Source organism: Rhipicephalus sanguineus, unplaced genomic scaffold (assembly GCF_013339695.2).
Source record: "Rhipicephalus sanguineus isolate Rsan-2018 unplaced genomic scaffold, BIME_Rsan_1.4 Seq640, whole genome shotgun sequence".
Classification (NCBI taxonomy): Eukaryota; Metazoa; Arthropoda; class Arachnida; order Ixodida; family Ixodidae; genus Rhipicephalus; species Rhipicephalus sanguineus.
The window spans coordinates 43,126-56,558 of record NW_023615677.1 but is presented as its reverse complement, the minus strand read 5'-3'; the positions used below and the strand labels follow the sequence as shown (position 1 = coordinate 56,558).

Genomic DNA, 13,433 nt, shown 5'->3' with positions numbered 1-13,433 from the left:
ACTTCGGTGATACGAATCTCGCGGAGGTACCAAAAATATTCGTATCATCTGAAATTCGTATCACCAGAAAACATGGAAAATTAATATGCGACAAAATAAAGTTGGCATACGTTTTGATACCGTGTTTTTCAGGGCCGCAGCGACGTCATGAACAGCTCTGAATGATTGCAAGTAAAGTTTTTAAACGACAGCGATCATACTTGTACTCGTATATAAGGTGCATGCGCGCTTGTGTAATTAATGAACCAGATGTGTTGTGCCCCGTGACCGCTAGGAGCCCCTTCCTAATTGTTACATCGTTTAGTCGATTCCTGCGCATTGGCGCAAGCGAAGTAGACACAAGCTGACAAGCTGGTAGAATGGGCGTTTATTTTCAGTGTACGTTGCAATATAAAGACAGAAAGTAAAGAGGGAAAGGGAAACAAGGTAAGTGAAACAAGATATAGAAGCTTTGGCTATAACTGAGCCAAGAACTGATAAGGGTTACACTTCAGTCACAACACTAATCTTACTACGCTTTTTTGCATGACACCAAAGTACTGCAGCGAAAGTGACATACGAAACGCTTGCACACGATAGCTCGAGGCCAAGCTCCTTCGCGAAGACCGTCCGCTTCGTCTCTCGGGGTCTTCGTCCACCTTTAATAGGACTCGACGTGGCAGGCACATGTTAATACAGTACAAAGACGCTGCCTCGAGCACAGGAGCACGCGTCAACGCGTCGAAAAAAAAAAACGCCAGGCCTGCGCTGAAATCGCAGCACAGTCACAGCGAAAGCTGGAAGAGCGGCGTTTATAGAGCCCGTTGTAAGCTTTCTTGGGGCTACAATACAAGTACACTAGAAAGGTGCCCACTACGCCATAAATCACAATTTTTGTGAAGCTGGGAAGCACCCACTAAGCCATCATTCGTCATTCTGCGGAGAAGCGAGGCACCAGCTACACGTCTGTAAGGCATTATGTGCACTTTGTTGACGCGACGACTGATGATGATAAAGAATTAAGGCTCAGCCCTTTGTAATGGGTTGGAAGCTTTAAACGGCCCACCAGTTATGTATTTTGCATTGGGTGACGCCCGGTCGCTATTTCCCTCTCCCGTCATGGTGTATAACATACGTTGACGTGGGAGAGAGACGGGGGAGGGCGAAGAACTTTACTGAGACCCCGAGGAAATCGATCATGCGCTTATGGGCTTCCTTGGAAACCAATACAAGTGCAGTTGCGAGGAACCCACTACGCTATAAATCATCGTAATTTTACTGAGACCCCGAAGAAATGGATCTTGCGCTTATGGGCTTCCTTGGCAACCAATACAAGTGCACTTGCGAGGAACCCACTACGCTATAAATCATTGTAATTTTTGAGAAGTAGGGCAGCAGGCACTGTGCCATTTTTCGTCCTTTTTACGGAGAGCCGTGGTACCTGCTAAACGCATGTAAGGCATTATGCGCACTTTGTTGATACTGTGCCTGATGACGACGAAGAATTATGGCAGAGCCCTTTTTAATGGGTTGGAAGCATTCAACAACCTACTCGTTGCGCAATTCGCATTGTGCGACGCCTAGTTACAGAATTCGCGTTGTGCGACGCTTGGTGCTTATTTTACTCTTCTACCACGCTATATTGCATATGCTAACGTGGTTTCTTCCCGACATGAAGCCTGCATAGGACCTTTTTGCAAAACAGTTTCAAGCACCGGCATGGCTCAGAGGTTGAATACTGGGCTCCCACGCAGAGGGCCCAGGTTCGAACCTCGTTCCATCCTGGAATTGTTGTCTTATTTCGTTTTTTTTCTTATTTCGAGCGATACTGGTTACGGACACCGGCGGCGGCGGCGGCGGAGAACTACTGCGCCAAAAACGGCCGGTGAAATGATCTCATAACAGCTTTCGCTGTAAAAAAAACAGCGACGTCAACGTCATCTGTAACCTAAACGCGAAGGTGCCTAAAGGCCTCCAATATTCGCGCGCACTATCTCGGAGGCAGCGACGCACCGTTGATGGTCGTGCAGCGGGCATGCCCACGCCCGCGCGTGACTGCCGCATCCTCTTCCGCGACAGCGCGGGCCGCACCTGTTCGTACCTGTGCCCTAGCGTACGTTCGTATCAAACGTCGCGGCGTGCAAATCGGTTTGCAACAACCGTACTCCAATACATTGCAGGCTAATGGGCCTTGGCCGGTACCACAGAAAAATTCGTATCACCCCGAAGTCCGTACGAGCCGTGATCGTATCACCGAGGTTTTACTGTAATATGACAATGACTCCGGTGTACACGCATACTATCAGTTATTAGTGTCTGTTGTGCAGACGACCCCCACAAAACCGGCTTGTAATCAGTTATTCATCAAGTCTTCCCGCAACATTTCCTTGAGGCGCAACTACAAGCACGCGTTCCTCAAGACCCTGACTTGGATTAACATCGCCGAGAAGTCAGGATTTCGCAGGAGGTGCAGTAGCAGCGAGTCGGCGTACCCCAACGTGCCTCGCTTTTGCACAGCCGGGCAAATGCGACATTAAGGCTCATTCACACCTGCAACCAGTTTTGACTGGCGACCAGACAGCGAATCAAGGCGAATAATGAGCTATTGCACAAAGGAGCGCCGTTCCAGCATCCCCAGCGTCCTTCCAGCACATGATTCGTACTGGATCGCTCTGGGAACACTGGTACACGCTGGGATTCCCTGGCACTTAGGTAAGCGCACTGGGAAATAGCTGGGCCGCACTGGTAGGGGCAAACAAAAGCAAACAAAACAGCTTTTGTTTCCGCTTCTTGCAGTTTGCGCAGCGCCATATCTTGAATGCCATGGGTAGTTCCATGCAGTACCACTGGTTATTTTAACAGCGAAGATGTTAAAGCTGGCAATAAGGCGTGCGTTAACAAAACACCCCTGCCGCGCCCTTGCCGCGCCGAGGAGCAGCCGCCTCCAAGCCGTCGCCATAGCAACCGCCACAGTTTCTTACCCGTGGCTCATGGACAGCGACTACACCACATTCAGAGTGGCAAGCTTTGCGCGTATTCCGGATGCGCCCGTTGCCGTTTCTTGGCTGCCGCTTCTTCGGCAAAGCAAGCTGGATGCAATCGCTGCGGTGTTGTGATTCCCGTGCTGCAGCATGACGAGCTGAGGAGCAACAAGTTTCACTGTGTCAAGTTTTGTGCAACTTAGTGCAATCTTTCCGCATTTTTTGTAGCGTTAGCTACACTTGCCTTGCCGGAGCCGATTTCGCGTGGAGCGTCATGAGCCGTGCTGCGCATGCGCGCGGATCAGTGATGTCACACAGCTGGGATCACCGGAGACGGCAGCTCACGCGCTCTCCGACACCGCTGCGCGCGGCTCGCCGCTGCTGGTCTGCGCCGCATTCGAAAGGAGTAACGTCATAGACACAGTGGCGCCGGCGCGCGCGCAGCTCTTCGCCTTCGCTGTGCAGTCGCCGTCTGACAGTGCGCTGGGGCCGCTTGATAGCACCTCTGACTGGCGTTTGCAGGTGGGTAACGCCATGGAGAAGGAGAGTGCAAATGCTGCTCGACGGCGGAGAAGAGCCGAGAAGCTTATCTCATCGGATCCCGAAGTGGTTGCCTGGCAATTAGCGGTTCAGCGTACGAAGAGTGAACAGAAGAAGGCTAATAATAACAGACAATCTGGAAAGCTAAGAATATTCAGCTGAACCTTTGCTAACGCTACGTATATCCTGGCATAGCCGAGCTAAGCCACTGCAATTTTTTTCGCAGCTTTGTTAAAAATAAGTTTCCCTTTCCTAATCTGTTTCTTTATTCTATGACGGGGTTGTCTTGAGTAAATGCTTAGCATGCTCTGCAGCAACCTTGCCGCGTTGGCACCAATGGTCCAATGTACTTGAATAGTAACATTATTGTTATAGATGAAATATTTGCGTTCAATATAAAATATATTTCCTTCACTGACGTACAACAAAATTAAGATGCATTTTGATTTGATCATTGAAAGCTTGCGCCATCTCTTGGCGTACAATGTAGGTCCTTGAAAAGTTGTCTATGTCTTATCGTTATAAAACATTTCGCAAGTTGGCGATCGAAAACATTATTTCGGGTAAAAAATGAGCGCGCACTGAAATTTTCCCTGAAAATGTGAAAGGTGAAGACTTCAACGCCATGCTCCTTCGAAAAATTTTCGTGATATGGTGCAGCCAACGCACTCTCCAGGCACAGCCTCCTCACGTGTGGTGGCTCGGCGTGCAGTGTTTTAGGGGCGAAGCTCCTTATGCCGTGGGTCTGTCCATCCTCCGTTTGTAGGTTTGTTTGTTTGTAGTAGCCACCTCTAGTTCGTGAGAAGCGCGCGTTCTGGTATGCAGTAGAAGAAGACGACGACGTTGACGAGTGATACTCTCGTTTTTGCGTCTTCGCCTGTGTGGCGTTCTTTCTTCTTTACTACGTCTGGTGTTTTCAACGGCACCCGAAGACAACATTTCAGAAGTAACGCGCCATGAGGCTCCCTCTTGGCACGCTTTCTCTTTAGCTCGGAGTCGCCAGATGGAAGACAAGGCTGCGGAACGGAGGGCACGGAAGGCGGCGGCAGCGCGCGCTCGCAGACAGAGTCCTGAGGTGAGAGCCGGCGAGGCCGAAGCTGCACGTCGACGCCGCGAAGCAGATTCCGCCGTTCGAGCCAGCGAAGCCGAAGCTGCTCGACAAGGTGCACGGCTGCGGCGAGAACACCCCGCCGTTCGAGCCCGCGAACCGAAGCTGCACGGCTGCGGCGCGAATCGGATCTTCAAAATGTGAAGGACTGTGATGCGGCGAGAAAGCGCGCGTACCAGCAGGCAGAGCCCGACGCTGTGCGAGCACGTGAAGTGGCTGCAAAACGCATGAGGCGAGCTCTGCCCGAAGGCGCCGACGCGCGCTTCCAGCGGGACTTCCTTTTATAACAGTTTCGGCCATAGTTGCGGTGTGGGCGACAGATTGCGGTTCTTAAACAATCTAGTCAAAATATCGTCCATCAAGAAAGACCACGCTCGTGCCAATGCCATCGCCGTGCTGCAGCGCGAGTTCGCTTCGCCCCACTCATCATCATTCACCACGTGGATATGCTGTGATCTTTTTGTCATATCGCTCGTGCCTCCCCTCATGTGTTCGCACTAACCTTTCGCCTTTTACTAAAGATTACACTGGGGAGGGGCACTTCAATGAGCCTTAAGGCCAATTTTTTAAAGGCCCTGCCTGTTTGGGCGGAGCCTATTCTGAAACCCAAGATCAGGAAGACTCAGCGCTGTCACATCTTTCAAAAGCATAGCGTGCTTGGAGGCATCGGTTTAATTCCCGGCCACGAAATTCAACGAACTCCTGTGTACTCATATTTAGGTGCACGTTAAGGAACCCCAGGTGGTCGAACTTTATTCCATAGGCCCCCACCACGGCGAGCCTTGTAATCATATGGCTATTTTGGCCCGTAAAACCCCAGCAACTGTTAAAATCGTGGGGTATCGCAGGTTACGCAGGGTAGGTCAGCAAAGATCACCATACTAGGTAACACGATATTCGGCGCGGAACTGATCAAAATCACCCACGCGATTTTACGTAACCAGGTAGCGCTGTGCTGGTTATGCCACCACCGGATACGCGATAATCTCGTCTGCGATTTGTTTGAATAATGCGTAAGCTTTATTGTAGTAAACTCTATGGTTGCGGTCTTTATTAGTACGTTATTATCGGACGGCAACGGCACTGCGTGTTTCATTGTTGTTCGTCAACGTGGAACGGGCTAGCGAAAAGTGCATCTTACGATGAGCGAAACGCGTTTGTGGCTATAAATTTGAAGAAAATTTCATAGCGCTTCCGCTACTACAAAGCCAACGGCAAGGCTGCACGTTCTGTGGCAGCTACTTCCCGTCGTTTTTGCGACAATTCACGCATGTGCGCGCATTGGCGCTCCTTCGATTCGCGCTATTCCTCCGAGCGAACGAAACGACACACGGCTTTCCCATTGAGAGTTCAAAGAGCAACTGCTGATAACAGCCTAGGCCGATGCGTATGTCACGAGACGAAAGGACACAACGACTAGTGCGAGCTGCAGCCGCCGAGTATCGTGACAATTGTGATTGAGCCATCGGCGGTGGCGAGGTCCGTCGAAAATTGTTGTTCCGCGCGCCGTTTTGTCCGCGAACATGATCCGCCGGAACCTTTCCATATGGAGCTTTGCCGCTATAAGTTCTGGAGGTTTACGTACCACAGCCACGATATGACTATACTCCCTAGTCGAGGGCTTGGCATAATTGCGGCCATCTGTGTTTCATTAACGTAGACTGACGTCGCATAGTACACGGACCTCAAGCAATTCGCCTCCATGAAAATGCCACCGCAGCGGCCGAGACTGAACCCGTGTCTTTTGAGTCGCCTTCCGAGCTCCGGAACCACATTGCCACTACGGTGGACTTGGCATACCCAGCGAATTTTCCCTATTATGCACAGACCTCGAAAAATAGGAGTTCACCTTTAAGAATACAATAATAAAAGTTCTTGGCGTTTGACCTTCTGAAACCACGATATGAATATGAGAGACGCCCTACTGAAGGGCTGAGGAAATTTTCAACATCAGGGGTTTTTTAACGTGCGCCTAAGTTTAAGTACACTCTAGCATTTTCGCCTCCATCGAAAAAGCGGCCGCCGCGGTCGGGATTCGATCCCACAACCTGCGGGTCAGCAGTTGACCAGCTTAACCACTAGTGCACCGTGGTGGCTTCGCCTTTAAGAAGTTTGCATGCCTGGGATTGCATTTTCAAAACCGAAAGCTGCGAACAAGAAATGTTTTGCGTGGCTTGAACTGTGTTAACCCTTTCGGCCATGGCGTCCTATAAAAAGGACACGAAGAAAAATTGCTATAAATTTGACATAAGCTACTACAAAATTAAAAAAAATGTGTGCGTGGTGTCCTCAATACACCTGTGCAAACATAGGTAGTAGTTTTTCTATCATCGTCTTCCTCGGAAGTCTGCAATGTCGAAAACATGATGGCGGAAGGTGAAAAGGACGACAAACGCCGCAACCAAATATTTGATGACATTTCACTGAATAACTATTTTCTCTGTAGCTATCGTAATTTTGTCTGTTGTTTCTAAAGTACTTGATGGCTTATTTACAAAAGTGGCCTTCCCTAACATTTACGCTTAAGCAGTTGCAATTAAAAATCTTCATGTCCTAAATATAGGACACCAGGGCTTAGTGGTTGTGAGATCTTTGATTGCATTGCATGATGCCCCGAGCCGTAGCGCTTGTGTCTGCTTCCAATTTCTTGTTATTCTCATCGGGAAATCAACCTGCATTTTTTGCTAATTTGCAAGGGGGTCCCAACAGCAATATTGTACATAATTCATCCGAATACGTTTTCTGCAGTGTAAGAATGGTGCATGAGACAGCTTGAAGATAACGAGGATGAAGTGCTATTCCACCCGCTTACCCATGCGGGCATGGGCGACAATAATTGCGGCGCACCAAAAAAGGAATCGGCAACTTATTATGAGGTTAGACCTTACAAGGCGTCCAATAATTAGATAATAGCCATTCAAGTGCATTGAAGAGCACTGTGTCACGAGTGCAAAAACTTGCTTTGGACCTTTGAGACGCAGTAACCCATATATGGTTGCTGGCATGCTAGCTTCACAATAATTTCAGGTGTAAACACAGTAAAATAAATAGCAATATCGATATTCACCATATTTCCCTTCACAACCACTAAGCCCAGGCGTCCTATATTTAGGACATGACGCTATTTTTCTCATACACTGATGGGATGCTCAGAAAATATTATTTTCGTGCTCTTGAGGTGATAAAAAAAGCAATATCAAGAAGAAAAAAATTATCTACCCGTTAAAAAATTCAGGCCTGAAAGGGTTAACGTTGTTAAGACGAAGGGACAGCGGCGCTGAGGAGAAGCCTCAGTGATGGAGTGCAAAGTGATGCAAACCTAGGTTGTGTAGAGAATGCTTTAGCAATGGGCGCGTTAAGTTAAGGAACTTGAGCGCGCTCTAGCCGGCGGAGTGCGCTGTTGAAGCGGTTGAAGAGCCACTTCCGGTGCGTGATTACGGAGCGCGCTCTACGCACTCCAACCCTGAGACGGTGCACGGGGGCGTGCGCGAGAGCTCGCGCCTGTTACGGCTTCCGAAGAAATGACGTGTTACCGACTCTCTCCTCCGACGAAATGCGTTCTCCTTCTCCATTGTTCCTACCGTGGAAGCAACATAACATTCGCCATGTGACGCTTTCATGCCCCTGAAAGCAGTAGACGGAAGTCACCGTTAAGCTAAGCTCCGAAGGCGTTGCACTCGAGCGCATTCGAGCGTGTTCGTTTGAAGTTCGGAGCGCGCTAAGTTAACGCGCCCAATGTTTAAGAGATGAAAACGTTGCCATACACCATCTCGCCTTTTACCAAGGAGAGCTGACGTCATCACCAACGTCATACCCCCTGTGCTTGGTGCGGCTGGCCATTGGGTCTCACGCGGCTCCGCCTTACCACCTGCGCCGCTGCTCCTCCTCCCCTCTCATCGTTGTCTTCCTCTTCACTCGACCACCTGCATGTCTCTTTCTCCCTCATCCTTTTCTCTCCCCTCCCGTGCCTGGAGATCTGTCTTCTTTGCTTTGTTTCACCCCCTCTCACGTCCTCTCCGAGCTCCTTTCCGTCCCTTCGATATAGCACACTCCTCGTTGCACTAGTCTTTACTCTCACCCATACTTGGCCTATGTTACGCCTTCCCTCTCGCAATGCACTTGCCTTCTACCGGCTGGGATATACGCTGCGAACAATGCAGTGCCCAATCCGTAGGTGAGTAGTGGGGCTTGCCCAGTTTCTGTGACACACACCCGTGTTTAAAATTGCATACGGTTCCCCGGCAAGAAGCGAGGCTTAAACATCACGAACGATAGTTATTTTCAACCGCTTCGGTCGATTCTAGCTGCAAGTGCTCGTGAGCACGGTCTTTCTCGTGGAAGGAGGCGCTTCTTCTTCTTCGGTCCGACACGGTGCTGCGCTCGATTAAACACCCGCTAGGCTAGTTTTAGGCTGCTTCTTGATCTCTTAGTGGAACGCACGTGAGCAGTAAAGCTGACCCAATTTCTGCGGCACATAAATGCGAACATCCCCGTGGCCACATGAGATCTGCTTTTACATCGGCCATTACATCTTGAAGGTGGTTGAACAAAGAAGCTGTTATGGTGACAGAACCTTTACTGAACACAAATGCGTTGCTGGGAATATCATTTGAAGGGGGAATATACACCATTTTCTCTCAAAATATGAAAGCCGCCGGACTTTATTTTATTACTTTATTAATTCTTCGAATATAAGACATTCATATGGTCACAATATTGTATTCCTTATTTAGAAGTGTTGTGTGTAGCGTACTCATTACAACTCCCCAGGCCTGCGCCGAACACTCAGCACAGTCACAGCGAGTGCTTGAAGAGCGGACTTTGTAGAGCTTGTTGTAAAATTTCTTGGGGCAAACGTACAATTGAAAGGTACCTACTACATTATAATAATAAATACTTAGTGTAGCGTCCCAAAACCACGATATGATTATCGTGGTTTGTGGAGGGCTCAGAAAATTTCGAATACCTAGGTTTCTTTTAATGTGTAAGCACACGGGCCTCAAGTATTTTCGCTTCCATCGAAGATGTGGCCGATATTTGATCCCGCTCCTGCGCGTGAGCCGTCGACCACCATTAGCGTTAGACGAACCTGGAGGATACTACACCGTAAATCATCACAATTTTTGTGAAGTAGGAAATCACCCTCTAAGCCATTTCTCGTCATTCTGCGTAGAAGAGTTGCACCCGCTACACACATGTAACACATTTTGTGCACTTTGCGCTGCCGCTGATGACGATGGAGGATTAAGGCTGAGCACTTCGTAATGGTCTGGAAGCATTCAAGGACCCACTCGTTGCGCGATTCGCAATCTGTGATGCCTGGTTGTTATTTCACTCTTCTTCTACGCTGCATTACGTACGTTAACACGATTCCTTGCCGACATGCCGCCTGTGTAGGGTCTTCTTGCGAGGGAGTTTCAAGAACCGGCGTGCGTCTCTGGTAGAGTACTCTACTGCCTCGCAGAGCGCCCGGGTTCAACCCCATCCGATCCTGGATGTATATTTTTCTCATTTCGCGCGACTGCTGTTACGGACACCGGCGGCGGTGGCGGGCAACTACGGCGCAAAGTAGGTTGTTGTTGTGATCTCATAGCAGCTTTCGCTGCAAAAAAAGTGGCAGTGTAGCATACTAGTTAAGACGCCTTCAAAGAGTGGAGATCCTACCTCAGCCCCCATCTACGGTAACACAATTTCTTCCACAGGCGAGAATCGAGAATCGACTGTCTTTGTCGACGCAGCTGAGTACGCCAAGTCTTGCACATTCGCGCTGGCAATCATTGACGGCAACAGAGAATTACGCTTATATGCCTCGGTCAGTTAGCTGCGAGCTCAGTCGCGGAACAGGTCACCATGGCCTGGCCATCACCGACCCCTCGCGCAGCAAAACTTTCGCAGACTCACCAGTGGCGACGATATTTCGAATCGGGTCCTAGTGCGAGAGACTGCCTCCATTCTGGAAAAGAGTAGAAACCCTGGTACTCACTTCATGTCTTCTTTTCTCGCCCATAAGGGTGCGGACGTTCATCAGAACATACCAAAGATCAACAAGCCTGCCCATGACCGTGGGCGAGATGTCACGCACCGCAGCGGCATGGAGGCCTTTGGGAGCTGGATGAAATCCATCATAACAATCCGCTCTTTACTTTTCACTAATTCAGCTCAAAATATCACCTCAGTAGAAGTGCATATCTTGTTCCTCACCCGAAGTTAGATATGCCTCAGTTGGTTACACTTAGAACGCTTCAGACGGGCTCATTCCTCTCGCGGGGCTTTCTAAGTTGTACCTCCACGGGCACTGATTCAAGCTGTCGTAACTATGAGACTTGTTGTACCTTAGCGAACATGATTTGGCAATGTACTGCGTTAAATAACAGCACTATATCCAACGAAGCCGACTGGGAAAAGGCGCTCCGGAGCCCATCGTTCCATACACAAATCCAGGCAGTCCAGAGGGCCCAATAAAGGGCGAAACATCACGGTGTTCCTGCCTTGCATCACGGTTTTCCTGGCTTAATTGGTTTGACTAAGCATAAAGGCTGACTAATACCATGAAGAAGAGTAAGAAGAGAGCCAGAGCACGCGCCGGCCGCTGATGCTGAGTTTCTGCTGACTCCGCGCGGCATAGCGAAAGGCTTAACGTCTCCGCTTAAAAAATGCTGATACGCATGCAGTACATTTAGCGGGTGTAATCACATCCCATCCATATGAAGCCTGACCACATGACCTTTTCTTTATAGAGTGACGGTAGCGTTCAGACAAGAAAAATAAGGATGGCGATAGCGCTCCTAACCAGGAGCGGGGGTGGTGTCCTGTTCCCGGAAAAACCTAGTAGACGACAGCTGCCCAGGACTGCTCATAGCGCGCGTGCCCATATTCTCGTTCATTTCACCGCTGCGCTCCCTCGTACGGCACTTATCAACTCCGCGGTCGCCGCTTGCGCCTTCAGGTTAAAAAAATGAGCGGCTGTACTTTGTGTATATTGTGATAAGTGTGTGCATATTAGTCTTCAGTTGCGTGTGTTAGAGACAACCTGTGGACTTGGACATTTCTGTGAACCCATTGTCGGTTTCCCTATATTTTTGACAAGATCATATAAAAACCAGATGTGGCATATTTATATAAGCTACAATGAAATAGTATAAAACAACTTTCATCAAAATCAAGCCAGTAGTTTACCGAAAAAAGTGGGACATATATGTCCCACTGACTCATGACAGTGTTTTCAAGATGTGGGAAAACACCGCCCCACTGTCCCATGAAGGCACCATCTCGAGATTGCATCAACCGGTATATGGGATGAAACGGCTGAAGCAAATGGCACAGAGGATCGCTTCTCAAGGTGTGCTGAGGATAGCTGTGGCGATCTCATTCCAGCAGTAGAACACCACCTGCACCTGTGCCTCGTGTGAGCCGCCATAGCGCTGTGGTCTGTTCCTCTAAAGCTTACTTCACCGCATTCGCCAACCATTATTTTTGGTCCATTTGCCTGTCCTTGCTTTGGCTATCGAAGTTGTCGACTACAGCTGTTGTTCCTGAATATGCGCTTACGTTTCTAGAAGTATATGATATCAAGAAAAACATTTCCACGATCCAATATCCGCAATTACGCTGAGGAATGAGCGTGGCAATATTTGTTTCGGTGCATTTACGGTCAAGCTATTCCGCAAATTTACAAAAACACGTGATGACTGGGAGCTAAAATCAACTCTTTGAAATACCATAAAAAGAGGAAATTATCTGGTATTTTGGTTTGTGGGTTCTTTCTATCTAAGAAGAAGAAAATACAGAAAATATCATGAAAAATTGTTCGCAATTCAACGTCACTGTAACACCACTTCCGCCCTTCGACAGTGTGATAAAAGATTTTTTTCTCGAGAGTACAAAGATATAGGCAAGAGGCGAGTGACGTATCGTTGCGCTAATTGCAACGGGTTATGTGGGAGAAAATTTGCCCGGCAGACGGAAAAATTACAACATATCCTGCCAAAGGGAGCCATGTGCGGATGCGAAGCAGCGGGGACATGGTTCGTTTGAGCGGGAGATGGTGTATTTTTTTTAGGAGCTGGCTCGCCAGGTTCTTAAGCCGGGGCGAAGTCCCGCGCCATAAGCTGCATCCATCCATTCAAAGCGTCGTGGAACGCGAAGATGAACGCTCTAAAATGAAGGAGCTGTCTATAACTAGAATGTTTGGCGATGGCTAACGCGGTGCGCTCTCCGGAAGATAGATAGATAGATAGATAGATAGATAGATAGATAGATAGATAGATAGATAGATAGATAGATAGATAGATAGATAGATAGATAGATAGATAGATAGATAGATAGATAGATAGATAGATAGAAGGGCAGATAGAGATGAAAGAGGTACAAACACACGGATCTCTATTCAAGATACGGTGTATCCTAGGATTACATTTACACAATATGTGAAAATGGCGAAATTGTCGGCGAAAATTCATGCTCAGGCAAGTCTCTTCGCGAATTGTGCGCGCCTCAATCACAATATAGAGCGGCTGTACGTTACATGTGTTGAAAAATTGCTCTGTGACATTGGATGCGAAGGCCGCGCTTTCGTGTAGGCAGATGGTGGCAAAACTACTAAGAGCAAGTCAAGCAGTGAAATAGAAACGTTATGCCACCAGCCACTCTGTTTACCTAGTCTTCGTGAAGTTGAGTCAGTGACCTGCTTGATTTTTTTTTGCCGGACCACATCCGTGTCGTTCATTTCATTTTTCAGTTGTTTTTCAGCTTCTGGAACGGCCAGAGAAAAGCACATGCGATGATGACCGAAGCGCCTGTTTAGCATTAATTTAAGTGATAACTTG

At 48.6% G+C, this 13,433-nt stretch overlaps 1 non-coding gene across 1 annotated transcript; it reads left to right on the top strand.

Annotated features, from left to right (window-relative positions):
- The first annotated feature begins 5,076 nt into the window (after window positions 1–5,076).
- LOC119377975 (U5 spliceosomal RNA) lies at window positions 5,077–5,199 on the top strand. Its single transcript, XR_005180900.1, has one exon. It is a non-coding gene; the product is annotated as a U5 spliceosomal RNA (small nuclear RNA).
- The last annotated feature ends 8,234 nt before the right edge of the window (window positions 5,200–13,433 follow it).